Raw genomic sequence first — 23,451 nt, 5'->3', positions numbered from 1 at the left:
TAGCTTTACTGTGCTTCAACTAATGTATCAAAGTAGCTTGTCCAATATTAAAAGCACAAAGACTACAGCCATAAACAGTCATGTCACTTTGAAGTAAAGTTCCTCATCGAGCAGAGCAGCTCTGGAAAGAGTCATATCCTGAGGCCGATCGGGACATGACGGAGAGAATGTCCCGCCAACTTTCTGCCTTTGAAGTCTAAAGCATTTCTCTGGCGATTCCATGCTACACTTTTGACCCGTTTATCAATGTTTTGACAAGAGAGAGAATGCATGAGTAAGCCAGTCATAATCACCAATCTCTGCTGGCAGTAAAGAAGCACCACACTTCTCCTGGAAGTTAACCAGTCCTGAGAAATTGTCTCTACTTGCATTCTGTCAATGATGGTAGAGTGGGGAAAAACATACTTGTAATAGATACATGCTCTGGTTTTTCTCAAAAGCCCTTTTGTTTTATGAAGATATCTGTCTGACTTAAAGGGGATTTAGTTTGATGTGCAGTTCTAGAATGGTTATTGTGCACATCATTTCTCCAAAAGTCTCAGGAAGAGTATTTGAGGGACCGTTTACACGACACTATTTTCAACTAAAAATGCATAAAAAACTTTTTATGCGTTTTGGCCAATTATTTGCTCGGTTTACATGGGTTTCAATTTTTTAATTGCAATACCATTGTTGTAACCTTAAACTACCAAAACGCAAATTTGTGAAAATGATGATGATGTGCATACATATTACATGTTCAGTCTATAGTTGTATAATGTGTCTTTACAAAATGACATTGCCATCTACTGGTCTGGCAGTAGAATACAGCGTTTTTAGTTGTTTTTGTGGATCCGTGTGATATATATATATATATATATATATATATATATATATATATATATATATATATATGTGTGTGTATGTATGTATGTATGTAAAAAATTACAAAATTTATGACAATAGCTGTCATACTCTGAGACCGAGACCATGCGGGCACATGTGCATCCTTTGATAACAAACTCTTGGGAATGCTTTTGAACGGAAAATCAAAATCCTGTTCAGCATCAGTGCATGCATGGTTTCGGCCAAGCTCATAAGAGACCAGATCTGCTTTTATTTGTTGCGTTGTGGTTCTTGGTCAGGATGTGCAGCCAGAGGCACAGATTTAGCCTGCAATATCACTAACATCAGTCAGTGTGCTCACTCTTACTGCCTCTTTGTAGGATTTAACTGACCTCCCCGATGCCTGCAAAACCCCAGCCAGTCCCAAAATCTGCACCGATAGTGACAAGGAGGACAAAAGAGAGAGAGCGAGAGCGAGAAAGTGACGTACCTGGGCCTCGTTTGCATGAGAAACAAGCTGCCACTGCTGAAGGGTGCCCTGGAGGGTCATTAGAGCTGACATTTGTGTGTCATTGGATCATTTCCTTCCACCTCAGCCATAGCGTGCTCTGCGTCCTGCTCTCTCTTTATGGAGAGGAGTCTTGCTTTTTATTGCACCCTTGTTTTCTTATTTGCATTTCCAGAGTGAACTCACTGCCTTCACTAAGTCGACCCGCTCTGCCTTCTGTACTCCCATAGAGGCTGTTTGTGTAATTGTAAAGAAACTAAGTGTCTTTAACAGCCAAGCCCCTCTAAAATACCTTAACTAGCTTGTAAAATCCATTGAAAGGTCACAGTAAAATATTTACTTTCAAAGCACCCCATCTCGCATCGACTGCAGGGGATGTTTTTAACTACAGCCAATGTGTTTTAGCCATCAGGTCAGCAATTTGAGACATTTGCAGATCATATTTGTCATACAAGATTATTTTCGAATGGTCTGTGCAAGCTTACTGTATAAGTGCATCACAAAAAAAAAAAAAAAAAAAAAAAGAAAATATCTTTACTATAAAGTTATGCTGGAAGATTCTTGAAATCCAGTGCATGTGTTTCCAGGACAGCGTCAGCCTGGGAAATGGATCTGTTTGAACAGATCATGAAGTGATGTCTGTGAGGCTCGCCACATGACGTGAGTTCTGCGAAAAGAAGGAAGACAAATTTGAAGCAAATTGTTTCCCGTGCAGCATCTGCAGGCCAGCTCTAATACCAGTTCGAGCTCCTGCTTGAACATTTTCGTACCCCGTGAATGTTGTACAGACAAGTGAAGATGAAAAACTAGTAATGTGTTCATCGGACCAGGCTTTGAAGTGCGGACATCTGCTTTGTATTTTATCGCTGATCACAACTCGGCCATCCAAAAAGCCACAATTTCCACTCAAGCGATTGCTTGGGATTGTTGTAATTAAATACTTAGGTTTTATTGGCTTCCCCTCTTGGTGAAGACTTCCATGGGGCAAATTCTCAAAAGGAATGGATAAGCCGACTGCAGATTGTGACAGATTAAGAGGCAATAAAGTTCAGAAGGAGTTCAAGCCAGGAGGGTTGTGAGGCAGTGACCTGGATTTTCCTCTTACACACCGGAGTTTAGAGAGTAAAGAGCAGACAAGCTTGGCACAGTCCTAACACAGTCAAAATCAGCTGACAGAAGAATGTCTGATGAGATAAAAGGGAACGAAAGATAAGAGATGTTCAGAAGTGATGCAGTCAGTCAGGCAGGCAGATGACCTTCTGAGAAGAGAAGAATCAAGTTCAGAGGATGCGTAGAGAAAAGAAAAGTTTAGAACACTTCACCTTAATTCCACATACAGGTGCTGGTCATATAATTAGAATATCATCAAAAAGTTGATTTATTTCACTAATTCCATTCAAAAAGTGAAACTTGTATATTATATTCATTCATTACACACAGACTGATATATTTCAAATGTTTATTTCTTTTCATTTTGATGATTATAACTGACAACTAAGAAAATGCCAAATTCAGTATTTCAGAAAATTAGAATATACAAAGAAAGGATTTTTAGAAATCTTGGCCAACTGAAAAGTATGAACATGAAAAGTATGAGCATGTACAGCACTCAGTACTTAGTTGGGCTCGTTTTGCCTGAATTACTGCAGCAATGCGGCGTGGCATGGAGTCGATCAGTCTGTGGCACTGCTCAGGTGTTATGAGAGCCCAGGTTGCTCTGATAGTGGCCTTCAGCTCTTCTGCATTGTTGGGTCTGGCATATCGCATCTTCCTCTTCACAATACCCCATAGATTTTCTATGGGGTTAAGGTCAGGCGAGTATGCTGGCCAATTAAGAACAGGGATACCAGGTACTGGTAGCTTTGGCACTGTGTGCAGGTGCCAAGTCCTGTTGGAAAATGAAATCTGCATCTCCATCAAGTTGGTCAGCAGCAGGAAGCATGAAGTGCTCTAAAACTGGTATAAGGCTGCGTTGACCTTCGACCTCAGAAAACACAGTGGACCAACACCAGCAGATGACATGGTACCCCAAACCATCACTGACTGTGGAAACTTTACACTGGACCTCAAGCAACGTGGATTGTGTGCCTCTCCTCTCTTCCTCCAGACTGTGGGACCCTGATTTCCAAAGGAAATGCAAAATTTACTTTCATCAGACAATACTTTGGACACTCAGCAGCAGTCCAGTCCTTTTTGTTTTTAGCCGCTTCTGATGCTGTCTGTTGTTCAAGAGTGGCTTGACACAAGGAATGCGACAGCTGAAACCCATGTCTTGTATACGTCTGTGCGAAGTGGTTCTTGAAGCACTGACTCCAGCTGCAGTCCACTCTTTGTGATTCTCCCCCACATTTTTGAATGGGTTTGGTTTCACAATCCTCTCCGGGGTGTGGTTATCCCTATTGCTTGTACACTTTTTTCTACCACATCTTTTCCTTCCCTTCGCCTTTCTATTAATGTGTTTGGACACAGAGCTCTGTGAACAGCCAGCCTCTTTTGCAATGACCTTTTGTGTCTTGCCCTCCATGTACAAGGTGTCAATGGTCGTCTTTTGGACAACTGTCAAGTCAGCAGTCTTCCCCATGATTGTGTAGCCTACAGAACTAGACTGAGAGACCATTTAAAGGCCTTTGCAGGTGTTTTGAGATAATTAGCTGATTAGAGTGTGACACCAGGTGTCTTCAATATTGAACCTTTTCACAATATTCCAATTAAGAATATTTCTAAAAGAAATAAACATTTGAAATATATCAGTCTGTGTGTAATTAATGAATATAATATACAAGTTTCACTTTTTGAATGGAATTAGTGAAATAAATCTAATTCTAAACTTTTCTATTCTTTTTTCTACTCATCCTCTGAAGGTTTTGCATTAACTTCTAAATCTAATTATAAAATTATTTTTCAATTATTTTTCTACTCTAATTAATTTTTGAAATATAATCATTTACACAGTTACTGTCATAACTTGTTTTCATGAGAAATTAATTTAAATGTACATTAAATAGTTAAGACATTACTAACAGGTAAAGTGAATATAATGAATATATAAGCTAATATAGTGCATATATTTAGTGAAAGAGTTTATTTCTCTAGTGAACTAACATGCCGTGGACACTAAATGACTTGCCTGAGGTGAATGTAATGATATTATTCTCAAGCTGTTTTATTTATGTCTTTCTGCAGTTGAAAAACTCATTGAGAGAATACACGTAAACATATCTATGTATAGATCGTCTGTTCTTCTTCTTCTGAACTTTTTCCTGTTGTGGCGTTTAGCAAACAGTGTTACATTACCGCGTGCGCCCCCTTCTGGATTGGAGTGTGGATCGCCTGTGACTGACTGTATTCATAATCTGACTGTATGCACTGAACCGTGACGTCCGTACCGTGTTATGTATGTTAAAATTACTAAACGTATGAGCATAGATCTCATTCTCTGCAGAAATTACACACTTAACCCTTAATCTAAATAGGAAATTGTTACAATTATGCCAAATTTTAAGTTATAGCAAGCTGACATTCTGCTTTCAGTACTTTAAATCATTACAAAGTACAAAAGAAATCTGTTTCACTATATCTCCGACACATCTGTGAATGCTCTACTCCTGCACTCTGGACACCAGAGCTCACTCCTCCTTTATCTGCCAGACCACCGCCACACAACCCTGACCGTCAGTCTCTTTTGTCAGGAAATGGAACACATTCCTCCACTTTCTCCCTTCGTGTTCCCATGTTTTCTCCCCAACTGCTGCAGGCGACTTCGTGCAGTATGTTAGGAAATGAGTGAGAGCATGCGAGTAAAACAGAGCGAAAACAGAAGGTTAAGCACATTTTAATGAGAATTGCCCTCCTAACAAGCGAGGCGACCCCCACAGCAGCCCAGTACGCCCGCGAGACAGACGTGCCGCACGGCCCATTGAAGGGGCTTCGTCATGTAATGAGCCTCATGTTTGCGTGTCAAAGTTCTTCTTGTTTCTCAACCGCAGCTTCCCTGAGCACCAATCAGGTGCCTCTTTTGTCCACCTACCGATCTTTTAGCGATCGATGGCATGACAAAGCCGTTAGTGTGCTGGTGATTCAGGACTAAAACTGCTCTACAAATGTTGTTGTACACTGATTGTCCTGATTATGGGTTAAGTATTAAATCCATGTGTGTTTCTCCCTGCACTGCCAGAGCTGTTTTAGTCATCAGTTACTCCCTGAAGCAAGAGCTCTTTAAAGGGAAGAAGCAAGTGCTAGCTGACGCCGGATCGTGTTCAGTCGTGTGCAAAACAGTGTTATAATACTGATGGCTCATAAAGCGAAGCAATAATGGGTACTGATGGCTGCCAAATACTTTTTCTTCCTGTTACAACTTCTATTGTCGGAGTTCATAAAAATGTGTGACTGTAAATTGTGCATAGTGAAAAGGTGTGTTATTACTCAAGAGAAACTGTGTATGTACTTGAGTGAGTGCAAAACTCTCCCCTGGGCCACGGTTGGCATTTGTTGTCCTTCTGGCAGCCGTCAGAACGAGATGATGGATGACCACCCACAAGTGGTGCTGGCCAGGGGTTCTGAGGAGACCTGCTGGTGGTTTATCTAATGAATACCTGGCATCCTATATCTACATCCCAAAGTACCATCTGCTACAGGGCACCGTGTCTGGATCTCCTGTAGAAGACAAAAGCCACAATCAGGGGTGTGTGCCACTCAGAACTGAATTGAGAATGCTTTAAATTCCAATTCACTTCCTGAATTTCAACTGAGGTAGAAAACAAGATGGAGAATTGCAAATTGAATTTAAATGTGATATAAAATAATCTAATTTAAATGAGATGTAAAAAAAAAAAAAAATCATCTTGTACACACTCCTAGCGTATTGTATAATATAAAATAATATTATATCCCCTGATATTTATCCCCTGGAATGCAAATATGAGTGTACGTAGCATCAATGTAAACTGGATGTACTTTGCCATGATGCCTTCAAGCGATGTAACTGATGCTGGTAGGTCACATGATAATAACAGCAGAAAGTCAGAATTTTGAGATATAATGTCAGAATTGTTGACTTTTTTTCTCACAACTGCTTAGTTTTTATCATGCAATTCTGACTTTATAACTAACAATTCTGGCTTTTTTTTTTCTCAGAATTGCGAGATATAAACACAATTGCCAGTTATAAAGTCAGAATTGCGTGATATAAAGTCAGAATTGTGAGATATAAAGTCTTTTTCCCTCACAATTGGACATTATATCATGCAATTGCACGTTTATAACTTACAAATCTGACTTTATAACTCACAATTCTCACTTTAAAACTCAGAATTCTGACTTTATATATAATTCATATAAACTCGCTATTGCGAGCAATCAGAATTAACTTTTTTATTTCATGGTGGAAACAAGCTACCTTACGAAAGTGACCGTGCATCCGGACAGAAATAAAACGTGCAAAAATTATTTAAACGCAAAATCGAAAAAACTCAACTCACAAGCGTGTATTAAACCATGGCTATCGTACTGAATGTTTCAATATTATATTGAGAATTGTGGCATCCCAGATAGACAGATAGATAGATAGATTTAAATTTTACAAATATACTTTACAAATTTTACAAAGTACTACAATAATACAATAATCTTTCAAATTCAACTTCTGCAATCTAAATCTGTTTCCATTTAGGGAAGTCGGTCAGGAGAGAAATGCTTCATGTGAACGGCAATTTAAAGTAGGACAGAGCGCAGACCACAACAGGACCTGGTCACACAGCATTAACTACACATCGACATCACGTGTCATTAAAGAAATTAGGATTGCATGTGAACGTTCGAGTGAATTTAGACATGTGTTTTTGAACTTGTGTAGCATTGTGCACAAACTGTGAAACTCCCTGGATATCGTCTGGCCCTCGTTATACTGTAATGATTGATAACCGCCATTATTTTTTGTTTGTTTGGTGTGCAACAGGATGTAGAGATTATCTAAATGAGCATTAACACGAGATTTCCATTCCAACATTTGGGGTTTTAATGAGCTCTGGCTCTGGATTTTGAATAATGTGGACACATAGCATATAAACTGGATCCAGCTTGACTTTAGAAAATTAATTAAGTAACGGATTAAGATCTTTAATAAGTCTGACACATAATATCGTAGAAAATTGAGTCCAAGTTGAAAACATGCAGTTCTACCAATTCTCTATAGTTAATTTCCAAGAGGAAAATTGGTTTTAATTAAAAAACCGCAACTGAACAGGTATTCACTGTGCAAGTCCTGTTATTATGTATTGATCAGCTTTTCTTTTCTCCATACTCAATCAGTGTACATTTCTTCACAATCAATTTTTATCAACCAGCAATTGTCAGTTTCAACTTCAGATGCTCTTTATTATTTCATGAGTGTTTGGTGAGATATCTGTGTTTGGTCTCTGTGAGACATCAAGAAGATGAATCAAGAGTGACTCATTCTGTAACTCATAAGCGCTTGTGGGCTTTCCCAACCGCAAACATTAGTGAACTACAGCCAGACAGTTAGCTCCTGAGATAGCACTGTTGTAACTAGACACAACACAGCTTTATAAACAACCAAACAACCACAGAACAGTCAAAATAACAGAAGCAATGAGGCAGCAATATTTGTCTTAAAGGGTTTGTTCGACCTAAAATAAAAAATTCTGTCATAATTTACTTCCCCTCAGGTTGTTCCAGACCTATATACATGACTTTGTTCTGCTGAACAACACAAAGGAAGATATTTGGAACAAAACAGATCAAGCTGGTTTGGTTATTCAGCGGAAAAAAGACATTTACTAGTGTTTTATTAGTGTAGTGGAGGAGTTTTATTAGTGTATTTCTTAAAAGTGTGCTTTGAATGCTTTAAAAATTAGTTCAATATTTGTAGACTTTTATATATAGTAATCCTAAATTTAAATTAAATTGATTTTATTAAAAATATATTACTAATGTACTAATTATAAGTACATTTTCCCAACTGTGGTACTTAAGTACACTTAATATAAAAGCACAATTTAATCTAACACTTAAATTGATTTGAAGTTTAGTCAGATAAAGTAAACCAAATATACAGAACTGTTTTACTTGTTTTACTCTGTGAACGCTTCACATAAATAATGGATTTTTATATATACTGTCACTAAGTTCTACTTTAATGGATTTCACACAATTCTGACTTTAAAATTCACAATTCTGACATTATAAACGCTTTAATTCTGCCTTTATGAACACTTTACATACAATTTTAGTGGATTTTTATTTTTATATATATACTATCATTAAATTCTATTTTAATGGATTTTCATGAAGAAAATTCAGTTGAAATGTATTAATGTATGTATTTAAGTAAAAAACCATTAGCATATACTTAACTACATCATATAAAGGGAATATTAACATAGTTACGATACATTTGAAATGAATTATTTAATGTATAAAAATATGTGGATATTATAAATACATTTTGTGTATATTTATTATATATTATTCTTAAATTTTAAATAATTCCTTAGTCTATTTTCTATGTCTGATGAGTATATCTAAGTGTATGAAAGATGGGTTCAAGTGTACTACAAGTGGTAACTAAATACATTTTTTAAAACAGAGATAGTATGTTAAAAGCACATTTTAGTTCATATTCATGGTGTCTCAAAATAGCACACTTAGATGTTCTGAAGATTATCTGAAGTATTTAAAAATAATATTTGGTATATTAAGTACACAATTAGTGAGTGAAAAGAGAGCACTTTAAGTACATTATGGAAGTGTACTAAGTGTACTGAAATAAAGAGTATTTTAGTGCACTTTTTTAACCTGGGTATTTTTGTGGTTGTATACTTTATTTCAATGCACTAAAAATCAGTTTAAGTATTAGTGGTATTTAGTATACTTTTTCAAGTGCTCTGAAGTAGAAATATACTTTTAATTAGTGTATTTATAGTGTAAATTTTATTTAGCACAAAAAAAAAATTAGAATGTACTACAAATGTACTTGCTTGTATTTAAGTATTATTTTAGTGCATTCAAGCATACTTTATTTTTACCTGGGTAGTCAAACCGACCATAAACAGACATGCCAATAGGAGAGATTAATTTGTGCCTGTCTAATTAAATGACTAAAGTCACATGTTCTTGCAGATTGAGAGGTGACCAAAGAGTAAAGGACATCTGAAGGGCAGCCAGGACGAAAGATACAGAAACACACTTCCTCTACGCAGGTATTCCCATTCAGCAGAACACACTGTTATGTCAGATCAGCAGACCCTCACTATTGGCCCCCTCCATAAACACACACACTGTTCCACTCTCCTACACACACATCGTGCCAGCGCTCCCTGCGTCCTCACTGCCAGCGTGGCTGAGCCTCTGGTGGGTTGTTGGATTCAGGCGTCGGGGGTACGAGCCAGCATGAGCGCTCTGTGAACACAGCCATGCATATGACAGCTCCATGGGATAACGTACAAGCGCGTGCATTTGTCTTGCTGTTCCTGCCCTAATCAGATCATCCCTGGGGTACGTCTGATTGACGCATTCTGTCCGCCTTCTCACTCTTTTCTGTGGGAAGCGCTGGCATGGCATGAGCTGCTGCGGTGTGTACAGGAGCATGTGTGTGCGCACCTTCATCCTGAGTAAATAGACGTACAAAATCCTTTATCTTCTCCACCATATGATGCTGATCATGTATTTGTTTTTTGACCTAAGATCTTTCAGTTTCCACAACAAATGAAGTGTGTTCACTAGTGTTTTAGCATAAAATTCTGTTTTATTCACTAACCACCCGCTATTTAGTTTAAACAGGTGCTTAATGCACTATAAGAGTGCTGTGTTATATTTAAAGGGGACCTATAACGCCCCTTTCACAAGTCTCTGGTGTCACCAGAATGTGTCTGTGAAGTTTCAGCTCAAAGATAATTTATTATAGCTTGTCAAATTTGCCCCTATTTGGGTGTGAGCAAAAACACGCCATTTTTGTGTGTTTCCCTTTAAATGCAAATGAGCTGCTGCTCCCGCCCCTTTCCAGAAGAGGGCGGAGCTTTAACAGCTCAACAACAACAAAGCTGGAGAATCTCACGCAGCCAAAATGAGGAAATTGTTCAGCCTTACATTGTTCAAACCGGAGTCGACACTGATGGAGAGACTCAGGAAGAAGTTACAACAAGTACATTATTTCCATAATAAGTAGTCTTACTAAATGTATTATTACATAAAGTGCACTTCCTTGTCACAAGGGTAACATACATGCAAAAAAATATTGCATTAAATATTCAAAATCAGCTTATTTTAAAACCTGATGGCACAAGAAAACTTTGCACAATAATAATATATATATATATATTTTTAAAGGTTTACATGATTTTACATACAGTAATTGGTTAAATCAACACACTCACTCTCATTGTTTTCAGCTGCTTAATGTAAATTACTTTGTGCATTTTGATAAACTGGAAAGCAATGTATTACTGTATCTCACAGCAAAACATTTAATTTAATAACTATTTCTGAGATATATGCAGCTATAGCTCGTCCGAGTTCACTTCCAGCATTATGCTGTTGGAGGTCAGCATAATTTGATCAGATAGCTATCAGTAAAAATGCATGAAGTTGCCAAACGTGTGGTGTAGACGAGCACATTTCTGTGGGTGTGTTTGTGCTGTTGCATAATTCCTTTAGTGAACTGGTCTCAAAAATAACGCAGACAGTGCAAATAAATGTCACTATCAATTTATTCTTAGTGAATTCCCTCCTTACTGAAGCCCCTAAGATTTAAACAGGAAATCCTATTCGAAACGATATTATCCGTGTTTACATACCGCAGATATGCTAAGTGTGTATAAAGCGAGCGCTGAAGTTGAGGTCCGTGCTGTGTGATATCGGCCCGTGGAATCAGTGAATTCCTCAACACTCACATCTGCATGGCTTCACGTCCAGATGTTGCTCCACAGCAGGGGACGAAGAGCAGAGCTTTCCATCATTCCAACAGCAGCAAACAGCGAAAAACCTGAAACGTATCAGGTGGAACAGGTCTGGAAACTGTTTCTGGCTTGTTTATATGACTCTTACTTAATTCTCGATTCAGAGATACTGAGTGTGGATCAGCATGTGGTTAAACCAGAATATACATGATTTCAAGGAGGAGGCCATTTGTGACCTTCAATGTTGAAGTTTTGCAAGCCTGTTCACTGTAAAATCTCTCGCATAAGACACAGAGAGAAACCAGGGCGACTGAATTATTTTGGCTAACTATTCTTGTCTGCTTTGATGGTAAGCAGAGGAATGGAGAGTCCGCGTCAACATTCCCATGGGATCTGACTATACATATGGTTTCAGATATTTATACCTGTGGCAGAAACAAAAATGGCAAATGGCTTCCAGAGTTAGCCAGTGAAGATGACCATGAAAAAAAAAAAAAAAGAAAAAGAAAAAAAAAGAGAAGGTATTGATGGCCACAGTATAACAATTTCATTCTCATATACGATTAAAAAAAAAAAAAAAAAAAAAAAGTTGAATTGATCTAAAAAGCCATAGGAGATCATAGGAGATCATATTTAGTTCATATGATGCCATAGGAAAACATTTATATGTTCTTGGTTCTTTAGAAAAGCATCTGTGCTGGTGCTTCAAAGAACCCCGGAGCACTTCAACTCTCCTCTAATACAGGAATGGCAATTTTGTGTTAATTTACTCACTTTCATGTCATTCCAAACTCGTTTGACTACCATGGAAAACTAAAAGTGCATTTTTAAAGAATGTTCTGGATGGGACTGTGGCTGTTAAGCTGCGAAATAAAAAAATAAAAGTAGTCCAAAAAAACAATTTTTTTTCTACCCAAGTCCTGGGTTGAGCCTTTTGGGTCATTTTTTGGGCTATTTTTTTTAGTGTTTGGTAGTTTTTGCGTTACCCAGCTCCTGGGTCAGACGTAACAACCCAGCGTTTGGGTAGATTTTGCGTTACACAGCTCCTGGGTCGGACGTAACAACCCAGCGTTTGGGTAGATTATGCGTTACACAGCTCCTGGGTCGGACGTAACAACCCAGCGTTTGGGTAGTTTTTGCATTACACAGCTCCTGGGTCGGACATAACAACCCAGCGTTTGGGTAGATTTTGCGTTACACAGCTCCTGGGTCGGACATAACAACCCAGCGTTTGGGTAGTTTTTGCATTACACAGCTCCTGGGTCGGACGTAACAACCCAGCGTTTGGGTAGATTTTGCGTTATCCAGCTCCTGGGTCGGACATAACAACCCAGCGTTTGGGTAGATTTTGCGTTACACAGCTCCTGGGTCGGACGTAACAACCCAGCGTTTGGGTAGATTTTGCGTTACACAGCTCCTGGGTCAGACGTAACAACCCAGCGTTTGGGTAGATTTTGCGTTACACAGCTCCTGGGTCAGACGTAACAACCCAGCGTTTGGGTAGTTTTTGCGTTACACAGCTCCTGGGTCGGACGTAACAACACAGCGTTTGGGTAGATTTTGCGTTACACAGCTCCTGGGTCGGACGTAACAACACAGCGTTTGGGTAGATTTTGCGTTACACAGCTCCTGGGTCAGACGTAACAACCCAGCGTTTGGGTAGATTTTGCGTTACACAGCTCCTGGGTCAGACGTAACAACCCAGCGTTTGGGTAGATTTTGCGTTACACAGCTCCTGGATCAGACGTAACAACCCAGCGTTTGGGTAGTTTTTGCGTTACACAGCTCCTGGGTCGGACGTAACAACACAGCGTTTGGGTAGATTTTGCGTTACACAGCTCCTGGGTCAGACGTAACAACCCAGCGTTTGGGTAGTTTTTGCGTTACACAGCTCCTGGGTCGGACGTAACAACCCAGCGTTTGGGTAGATTTTGCGTTACACAGCTCCTGGGTCAGACGTAACAACCCAGCGTTTGGGTAGATTTTGCGTTACACAGCTCCTGGGTCGGACGTAACAACCCAGCGTTTGGGTAGATTTTGCGTTACACAGCTCCTGGGTCGGACGTAACAACACAGCGTTTGGGTAGATTTTGCGTTACACAGCTCCTGGGTCGGACGTAACAACCCAGCGTTTGGGTAGTTTTTGCGTTACACAGCTCCTGGGTCAGACGTAACAACCCAGCGTTTGGGTAGATTTTGCGTTACACAGCTCCTGGGTCAGACGTAACAACCCAGCGTTTGGGTAGTTTTTGCGTTACACAGCTCCTGGGTCGGACGTAACAACACAGCGTTTGGGTAGATTTTGCGTTACACAGCTCCTGGGTCAGACGTAACAACCCAGCGTTTGGGTAGATTTTGCATTACACAGCTCCTGGGTCAGACGTAACAACCCAGCGTTTGGGTAGATTTTGCGTTACACAGCTCCTGGGTCAGACGTAACAACCCAGCATTTGGCTAGTTTTTGCGTTACACAGCTCCTGGGTCGGACGTAACAACACAGCGTTTGGGTAGTTTTTGCGTTACACAGCTCCTGGGTCAGACGTAACAACCCAGCGTTTGGGTAGTTTTTGCGTTACACAGCTCCTGGGTCGGACGTAACAACCCAGCGTTTGGGTAGATTTTGCGTTACACAGCTCCTGGGTCAGACGTAACAACCCAGCGTTTGGGTAGATTTTGCGTTACACAGCTCCTGGGTCGGACGTAACAACCCAGCGTTTGGGTAGTTTTTGCGTTACACAGCTCCTGGGTCGGACGCAACAACACAGCGTTTGGGTAGATTTTGCGTTACACAGCTCCTGGGTCGGACGTAACAACCCAGCGTTTGGGTAGTTTTTGCATTACCCAGCTCCTGGGTCGGACGTAACAACCCAGCGTTTGGGTAGTTTTTGCGTTACCCAGCTCCTGGGTCGGACGTAACAACACAGCGTTTGGGTAGTTTTTGCGTTACCCAGCTCCTGGGTCGGACGTAACAACCCAGCGTTTGGGTAGTTTTTGCGTTACACAGCTCCTGGGTCGGACGTAACAACCCAGCGTTTGGGTAGATTTTGCGTTACCCAGCTCCTGGGTCGGACGTAACAACCCAGCGTTTGGGTAGTTTTTGCGTTACACAGCTCCTGGGTCGGACGTAACAACCCAGCGTTTGGGTAGTTTTTGTGTTACCCAGATCCTGGGTCAGACGTAACAACCCAGCGTTTGGGTAGATTTTGCGTTACACAGCTCCTGGGTCGGACGTAACAACACAGCGTTCGGGTAGTTTTTGCGTTACCCAGCTCCTGGGTCGGACGTAACAACCCAGTGTTTGGGTAGTTTTTGTGTTACCCAGATCCTGGGTCAGACGTAACAACCCAGCGTTTGGGTAGTTTTTGCATTACCCAGCTCCTGGGTCGGACGTAACAACACAGCGTTTGGGTAGTTTTTGCGTTACCCAGCTCCTGGGTCGGACGTAACAACCCAGCGTTTGGGTAGTTTTTGCGTTACCCAGCTCCTGGGTCGGACGTAACAACCCAGCGTTTGGGTAGTTTTTGCGTTACACAGCTCCTGGGTCGAACGTAACAACCCAGCGTTTGGGTAGATTTTGCGTTACACAGCTCCTGGGTCGGACATAACAACCCAGCGTTTGGGTAGATTTTGCGTTACACAGCTCCTGGGTCGGACGTAACAACCCAGTGTTTGGGTAGTTTTTGTGTTACCCAGATCCTGGGTCAGACGTAACAACCCAGCGTTTGGGTAGATTTTGCGTTACACAGCTCCTGGGTCGGACGTAACAACACAGCGTTTGGGTAGTTTTTGCGTTACCCAGCTCCTGGGTCGGACGTAACAACCAGGTGTTTGGGTAGTTTTTGTGTTACCCAGATCCTGGGTCAGACGTAACAACCCAGCGTGTGGGTAGTTTTTGCATTACCCAGCTCCTGGGTCGGACGTAACAACCCAGCGTTTGGGTAGATTTTGCGTTACCCAGCTCCTGGGTCGGACGTAACAACCCAGCGTTTGGGTAGTTTTTGCGTTACACAGCTCCTGGGTCGGACGTAACAACCCAGCGTTTGGGTAGATTTTGCGTTACACAGCTCCTGGGTCGGACGTAACAACCCATCGTTTGGGTAGATTTTGCGTTACACAGCTCCTGGGTCGGACGTAACAACCCAGCGTTTGGGTAGATTTTGCGTTATCCAGCTCCTGGGTCGGACGTAACAACCCAGCGTTTGGGTAGATTTTGCGTTATCCAGCTCCTGGGTCGGACGTAACAACCCAGCGTTTGGGTAGTTTTTGCGTTACACAGCTCCTGGGTCAGACGTAACAACCCAGCGTTTGGGTAGTTTTTGCATTACCCAGCTCCTGGGTCGGACGTAACAACACAGCGTTTGGGTAGTTTTTGCGTTACCCAGCTCCTGGGTCGGACGTAACAACCCAGTGTTTGGGTAGTTTTTGTGTTACCCAGATCCTGGGTCAGACGTAACAACCCAGCGTTTGGGTAGATTTTGCGTTACACAGCTCCTGGGTCGGACGTAACAACACAGCGTTTGGGTAGTTTTTGCGTTACCCAGCTCCTGGGTCGGACGTAACAACCCAGTGTTTGGGTAGTTTTTGTGTTACCCAGATCCTGGGTCAGACGTAACAACCCAGCGTTTGGGTAGTTTTTGCATTACCCAGCTCCTGGGTCGGACGTAACAACACAGCGTTTGGGTAGTTTTTGCGTTACCCAGCTCCTGGGTCGGACGTAACAACCCAGCGTTTGGGTAGATTTTGCGTTACCCAGCTCCTGGGTCGGACGTAACAACCCAGCGTTTGGGTAGTTTTTGCGTTACACAGCTCCTGGGTCGGACGTAACAACCCAGCGTTTGGGTAGATTTTGCGTTACACAGCTCCTGGGTCGGACGTAACAACCCAGCGTTTGGGTAGATTTTGCGTTACACAGCTCCTGGGTCGGACGTAACAACCCAGCGTTTGGGTAGATTTTGCGTTATCCAGCTCCTCGGTCGGACGTAACAACCCAGCGTTTGGGTAGATTTTGCGTTATCCAGCTCCTGGGTCGGACGTAACAACACAGCGTTTGGGTAGTTTTTGTGTTACACAGCTCCTGGGTCGGACGTAACAACCCAGCGTTTGGGTAGTTTTTGCGTTACACAGCTCCTGGGTCGGACGTAACAACCCAGCGTTTGGGTAGATTTTGCGTTACACAGCTCCTGGGTCGGACGTAACAACCCAGCGTTTGGGTAGATTTTGCGTTACCCAGCTCCTGGGTCGGACGTAACAACCCAGCGTTTGGGTAGTTTTTGCATTACACAGCTCCTGGGTCGGACGTAACAACCCAGCGTTTGGGTAGATTTTGCGTTACCCAGCTCCTGGGTCGGACGTAACAACCCAGCGTTTGGGTAGTTTTTGCATTACACAGCTCCTGGGTCGGACGTAACAACCCAGCGTTTGGGTAGATTTTGCGTTACACAGCTCCTGGGTCGGACGTAACAACCCAGCGTTTGGGTAGATTTTGCGTTACACATCTCCTGGGTCGGACGTAACAACCCAGCGTTTGGGTAATTTTTGCATTACCCAGCTCCTGGGTCGGACGTAACAACACAGCGTTTGGGTAGTTTTTGCATTACACAGCTCCTGGGTCGGACGTAACAACCCAGCGTTTGGGTAGATTTTGCGTTACACAGCTCCTGGGTCGGACGTAACAACCCAGCGTTTGGGTAGATTTTGTGTTACCCAGCTCCTGGGTCGGACGTAACAACCCAGCGTTTGGGTAGATTTTGCGTTACACAGCTCCTGGGTCGGACGTAACAACCCAGCGTTTGGGTAGATTTTGCGTTACTCAGCTCCTGGGTCGGACGTAACAACCCAGCGTTTGGGTAGATTTTGCGTTACCCAGCTCCTGGGTCGGACGTAACAACCCAGCGTTTGGGTAGATTTTGCGTTACACAGCTCCTTTTGCGTTACACAGCTCCTGGGTCGGACGTAACAACCCAGCGTTTGGGTAGATTTTGCGTTACACAGCTCCTGGGTCGGACGTAACAACCCAGCGTTTGGGTAGATTTTGCGTTACACAGCTCCTTTTGCGTTACACAGCTCCTGGGTCGGACGTAACAACCCAGCGTTTGGGTAGTTTTTGCATTACACAGCTCCTGGGTCGGACATAACAACCCAGCGTTTGGGTAGATTTTGCGTTACACAGCTCCTGGGTCGGACGTAACAACCCAGCGTTTGGGTAGATTTTGCGTTACCCAGCTCCTGGGTCGGACGTAACAACCCAGCATTTGGGTAGTTTTTGCATTACACAGCTCCTGGGTCGGACATAACAACCCAGCGTTTGGGTAGATTTTGCGTTACACAGCTCCTGGGTCGGACGTAACAACCCAGCGTTTGGGTAGATTTTGCGTTATCCAGCTCCTGGGTCGGACGTAACAACCCAGCGTTTGGGTAGATTTTGCGTTACCCAGCTCCTGGGTCGGACGTAACAACCCAGCGTTTGGGTAGTTTTTGCGTTACACAGCTCCTGGGTCGGACGTAACAACCCAGCTTTTGGGTAGTTTTTGCATTACACAGCTCCTGGGTCGGACGTAACAACCCAGCGTTTGGGTAGATTTTGCGTTACCCAGCTCCTGGGTCGGACGTAACAACCCAGCGTTTGGGTAGTTTTTGCACCCGATGCCTTGCATAAAATTGTATGATTTTATTAAAAAAAGATACAGAATATAAATACTTAGGATGTTAAAATATGTTCTCAGAATTGTACACTGATTATTTATGGACAGGTTATGGAGTCAGTCACAGCATTTCTCATCTACAAGTGAAACGCAGGTGACGGTCTGAAGTTAGCAGTTCCCCCGCTGAACGTGAGCCATCTCCGGCACGAGATGTAGCACCGCTACGGTCAAAACAGAGACTGGTCCATTACACTTGAATTACTTCTAAATGTTTAATTTTTACTTCTAATATTTGTTAAACAAACCAATATTTGATATTTCTTAATGCTGTACTCCATTATGCACCACTCTGTTGTTAGGATGACAGACGGTTTAAAAAGTTACACCTCAGCGGTGTAACAGCGCTCGTCAATGTCAAAATGATGGCCAATCAGATTAAAGAAGGCGGGGCTTACTATTCACTGAAGATGAGTGTGAATTCCAACACGACACTTTTAGTTTTTACAGTGAAAGAGTGTGTATGTGGTAAGATATAAGTAGCTAAACGTTTAATATTTGACAACTGTTTTACAATGGATATGTTTAATAACCCACAGTAATATATAGTGATGGAAACTACTCAACTTTTTTATGGAATTTCTCCATTTTGTATTGAAATATAAAAATGATGTCATTCATAACTGAATGTGATGAGGCGAGAGTTTAAATAGTCTACTATGCTTTCATTAGACCTAGAACTTCTTTTACCGTTATTATTTCTACTTTATTCCCTTAAATCCCTTTTAATCCTTTAATTATTAAGTAAAATGCAGTCATAACTGTGTCCATGTCAGGTGCACAAATTTTAGTTCACTTCAACTGGATAAAAAAGTACTTCTGGCAAGAAACTCAGCTGAAAATGACAGTCTGAATTTACAACAGTTCTTTTGTTATCAGATAAAGCAGGTAACAAAGATTAGTCGGCACCTGTAGAGCAGCCGACTTCACACACGCTGCGCTTTTATCTGACGATCATTTGAATTAGATGCCGAAACACTCCCCGCATGATCATGTGTTTCCAAATCTAGGGTTTCTGTAACAGTTTCCTCTGCGTTTTAGAAATATGACATATCCCATATAAGCTGAATGGCCTGTGATAAGAATAACAGGGCAGAAAAATAAGCTTAGATGTCAGTGTTTAACGTCAGGATTTAAACATTTGTTCGGCCACATTTTGAGTGCAGACCACAGCAGTCTAACAGAAATAAAGCAGAAAAGGACGCCCTTCTGTTTCTCTTACCCTCCGTGTCTCAGTTTGTGTCTGTGTGTTCTGGCTATTTTGGCTTTGCTCATGAAGAGAAGCCCACCAGAGGATGAAAATAACACAAATCAATCGTGCTGATAGCCTCCCTCCCTCTCCGCTCAGAGTCCAGAGCAGTGATATATACCAGCACTTTACAAAGGAAAACACACAATAAATACTTGCAATATAAGCATATGTCAGATGAATGAGAGAGAGAGGGGGGAATGGCAAGGGAAGGAGAAACAAAAGAAAAATGACGAAGCGAGTGATTTATCGGCAAAGGATGAAACACGCAGATTTCAAAGAGAAGTCCCTTCAGAAAATTGATATACGAGCTGTTGCAAATACTTCCTCTATTTGTTATGAAACAGTCCGTGACATGTCTGCTAAAGATGACCTGATAAAAACATTTAGTGCCATTGAACATCATGTTTCACTTCATTCACAAACAGTGGGTCTTTTGTGCAAAGTTGAGGGCAATATCTGGTAGAAATAAGACAGAAAATACATGACATGCTGTGTAAACACTTATTAAGAAGAGACAGAAAGGAAAGATGGGATGCATAGATTGAAAGCAGAGAGACTATCTGTCAATCATATTAATATACTAGAGTATACCATTCAGATATGATACAGACACAATAACAACAATATATAAGCCTATATATATATCCAATGCTTTTTCCGGTGAGCTTTTTTTTCATAGTACAATTCTGTAGCTGTAATTTTCCTTTTTTGCCAAATAAGTTTGTCAGATAAATACCTTAACCTGGTTTAGTGTTTTGTTCTTCCTTCATATTTAAAATATTTTGAAAAATAATAGAAAATACTTGCCTCATATTTTGATGGCTTAATCATATTAATCATACGTGGGGTCATTAAAAACAAATATGGCCAGTACTTTATAGAAAACATTTATATTTATACAGGATACATTGATTATTGTGCAGTGAGTCATATGACTGAGTCATTTATTGATTGATTCATTCATTCATTCAAGCAATTTGTTCAAAAATGCACACTCTAAAAACTAATTCAGGGGACCTTTAGTCATTACTTAAATATATATATATATTGTTGTGAAATAAAAAATCAAGTTCTGAAATGCTGTTAGACTTTTTACTTGTAAATGTTATTTTATTGAGCTTGGATGACACACAAATTATGCCTTTTGATTCCATATACTATCATGACTTGTCATAGTTTAACATTTTCAGTTAATCAAAAATGTATTTAATTTTAAGTTCTGTTAAATACAATCTGATGACGTGTAAACGTGTTTCATTGTTTTGAGTTGTAACACTTCTTTTAACTGGGCTGGGATTTATATTTCCCATCATGCTTTGCCCATGGCACTTGAAAGGGAGAGTAAATGCTAAAATTAAGTGTTATATAATTTTTTTGCACAAGATTAATGGTAAGGGAGATTTAGAAATAATTAGTGTTTTGTTATGCTAATTTAGAAGAGCTTCTGTTAATGTGGGTTTTTGGAGATTTACCATCATGGTGACAAGCGGTGCTTGTTAAGTTCATGTTACAAATGCTTTTTAATGTGTCCAAAATGCATCTTCACCTTACTTAAAACATTATGTTGGATCAACTTAAACAGTTGCATTCATGTTGACAATTATTAAGTTCATGTTACTTAGAAATGTGTTTTTATGGTGGCAAAAAAAACGTCTTCTCTTTACTTAAAACATTATGTTGGATCAACTCAAAATATTTTAATTACTTTGAATTAATGTAATTCTCCCAATTGGCTTAAGTTAAAAATTCTAGTGGAAAACGTTAACATATTAAATTTTTTAGAGTGCAGATTCATTTAGAACTGAAACAAGTGACTGGCTACATCTGAGTAGGTGCTTCTTTTGAGTAAGTCATTACTTTGCAACTGTAAAATAATATGTCCTGTAGATGTATTTTAAATGTAATCCGGACATACTACGTCATTCATACATATATGATTTGCTCAAAAACACTGATTCATTCAGGAACCAAATACCACTACTGTGTGCCACTCAAAGACTCGTGAGATTTCTGTGTGTCTTCGTATGGAATCATTTTCATTGGCAGGACAAAAACAGACAAGGTAACTGCAAATATTGTATCCAAGTTGCATAAAAAGCAGCATCACTCTTGCACCTGTAATATTGCTTAAATATAAATGTATACAATAAATAAAGCCCTTTAGAGTATCAATGAAGTTCCATGGTATATATATATATATATATATATAAGCAATATCACAAGAGTAGCTGTGTGATATGGCTCTATATCAGTATGGCTGATTCGGCTGTAGGTAATCACAACGTGCTTATATACAGCCATATCGCATGGCTACAGTGTGATATTGTGTTTATACAACAGTCCGACGGCACAAGCGTGTAAATCCTTAAATGTAAAAACCCTCTTTTGTGCAGAACTACTTCCTTCTGTCACAGATTGAAAACTCAAGCCTCTGTTACAAATTCTAAAACGTCACCTTAGAACTAGTAATGAAGAAACATGAGTCGCTTTATTGAAGCTTATTATATTATGTCGAGTAGAGTATTATGGTATTAGGGTTAGGGTCAGGTTAACCTTTCCAAAGGTTTCCAAAAATTCCGGAAAGTTTCTGGAAAATTTGCAACACTAATTATGAGAGAGAGAGATTGAATAAACAAGTGTATTACCTACATCTGATATAGCATTCATTCTTCATTACGATGTCCATGATATTATATCCAAATGTTATGAAAAATCAGTTTGAATATCCGCTGCAGAAAGCAATATCTTTGTCCTTTGAAAAGTTAAGGGGATTTCCCATTACAGCGCTAAAACAACTTCCTTGTTTACAGCCAGTCCCTTTCAATTTGCTACTGACTCACTCATAAAGACAGTCTTTGCCGCCATCTAATGGCTTAATAATGTAACTTTCACTGAAGTCTATGTCATGATCCCTAATTGACCCTTTCTCAATACCAAATACGACATATTATTTATATAAAATAATATTTATTGGACAATAATATTTAAATTAACAACAATAGCCATTATAAAAGACAATAGGAAATAAACACAAGTAAACAATTCAGTCAAACATACAAAAGGAGAGCCTGTTTAGACACCTCCAAAAGCATCTAAACAAATTGTAAACTGTGTTTATATATGAGTCACATATTTGAGGTCTAAATAGCTACATTATCACCTAAAAACTCTTAAAACTACATTCTGTGACACAATAATATTAGTGTTTGTAAAAAAATATGATGCATTTGCTCGTACATCTTGACTGTCGCCACAAACGAAGTGATACAAACGGTGAACCGGTTCCAGTGCTGATACTGGGGGAATATCGCGCGGCTGGAAAAGGCTCTCAGCCAATCAGATTCCAGAACCAGTACGAGCTGTTGTATTAATCAAAATATTGTATTACCATCTGATACCATCAGTGAATCGCATGGGACTATTACAATGCGTGTAAGTAATAGTCGTACATAGTCCTTACTGCAGCTTCTCTTTCAAGTTCCCACAGTTCTTTACTATTCTGAAGTGCACATATTACCCATGATGCTGAGCAGTAGAGCTCACTGTGGGTCTTCTCATTGGTTAGTTTATGCAGCTGTGTCAAAGGAAAACTAGCTCTCTAAAGGAGCACAAAACAAGAATCCACCAAGAGACTGCACTCAGGTTTCCTCTGTTGCGATCACTCCCGCGCCCACATGCTGCCCAGACCCGGCCCCCAGCAGGCCTCTGATGCAGTGCGAAAGAAAAAACCTAGCGGAGGGAATGAAAAAGAGGGAGAGAACAGGGGAGAGCATGAAGGTGAAGAGAGGAGCACCTCTGTGATGATGGCGCTCTGTCAGGACAGGAATTCCTCCCTCTGCGTTTGATTGTTTTTCTTCAAAGCAGATGATGACGGCTCACATATTTCATCGGGCTGTTCGGGACAGACCTTCGCTTTCAGATGGACCCCCGGTTCCATTTGTTCACGTAAGGCCGTGTGAACATATATGGCTGCACACGCGCGTTCTCACAAACGTCTATGAGATTAGTTCAGCCACTAGTCTTCACTTATGATTTGTGTTGACTAGGTGTGGACAACATGACTTGAAGGGGATCTATTATGCCATGTAAAATAAGTCTGATTTCCCCAGAATGTGTATGTGAAGTTTTAATACCTCTAAATACCCCACAAATCATTTATTATAGCATGTTAAAATTGCAACTTTTTGGGTGTGACCAAAAACAAAATGTGTCCCTTTAAATGCAAATGAGCTGCTGCTCCCCACCCTCCTTTCCAGA

The sequence above is a fragment of the Chanodichthys erythropterus genome, chromosome 16 (assembly GCF_024489055.1).
Source record: "Chanodichthys erythropterus isolate Z2021 chromosome 16, ASM2448905v1, whole genome shotgun sequence".
Classification (NCBI taxonomy): Eukaryota; Metazoa; Chordata; class Actinopteri; order Cypriniformes; family Xenocyprididae; genus Chanodichthys; species Chanodichthys erythropterus.
Note: the sequence above shows the minus strand (reverse complement) of the source record.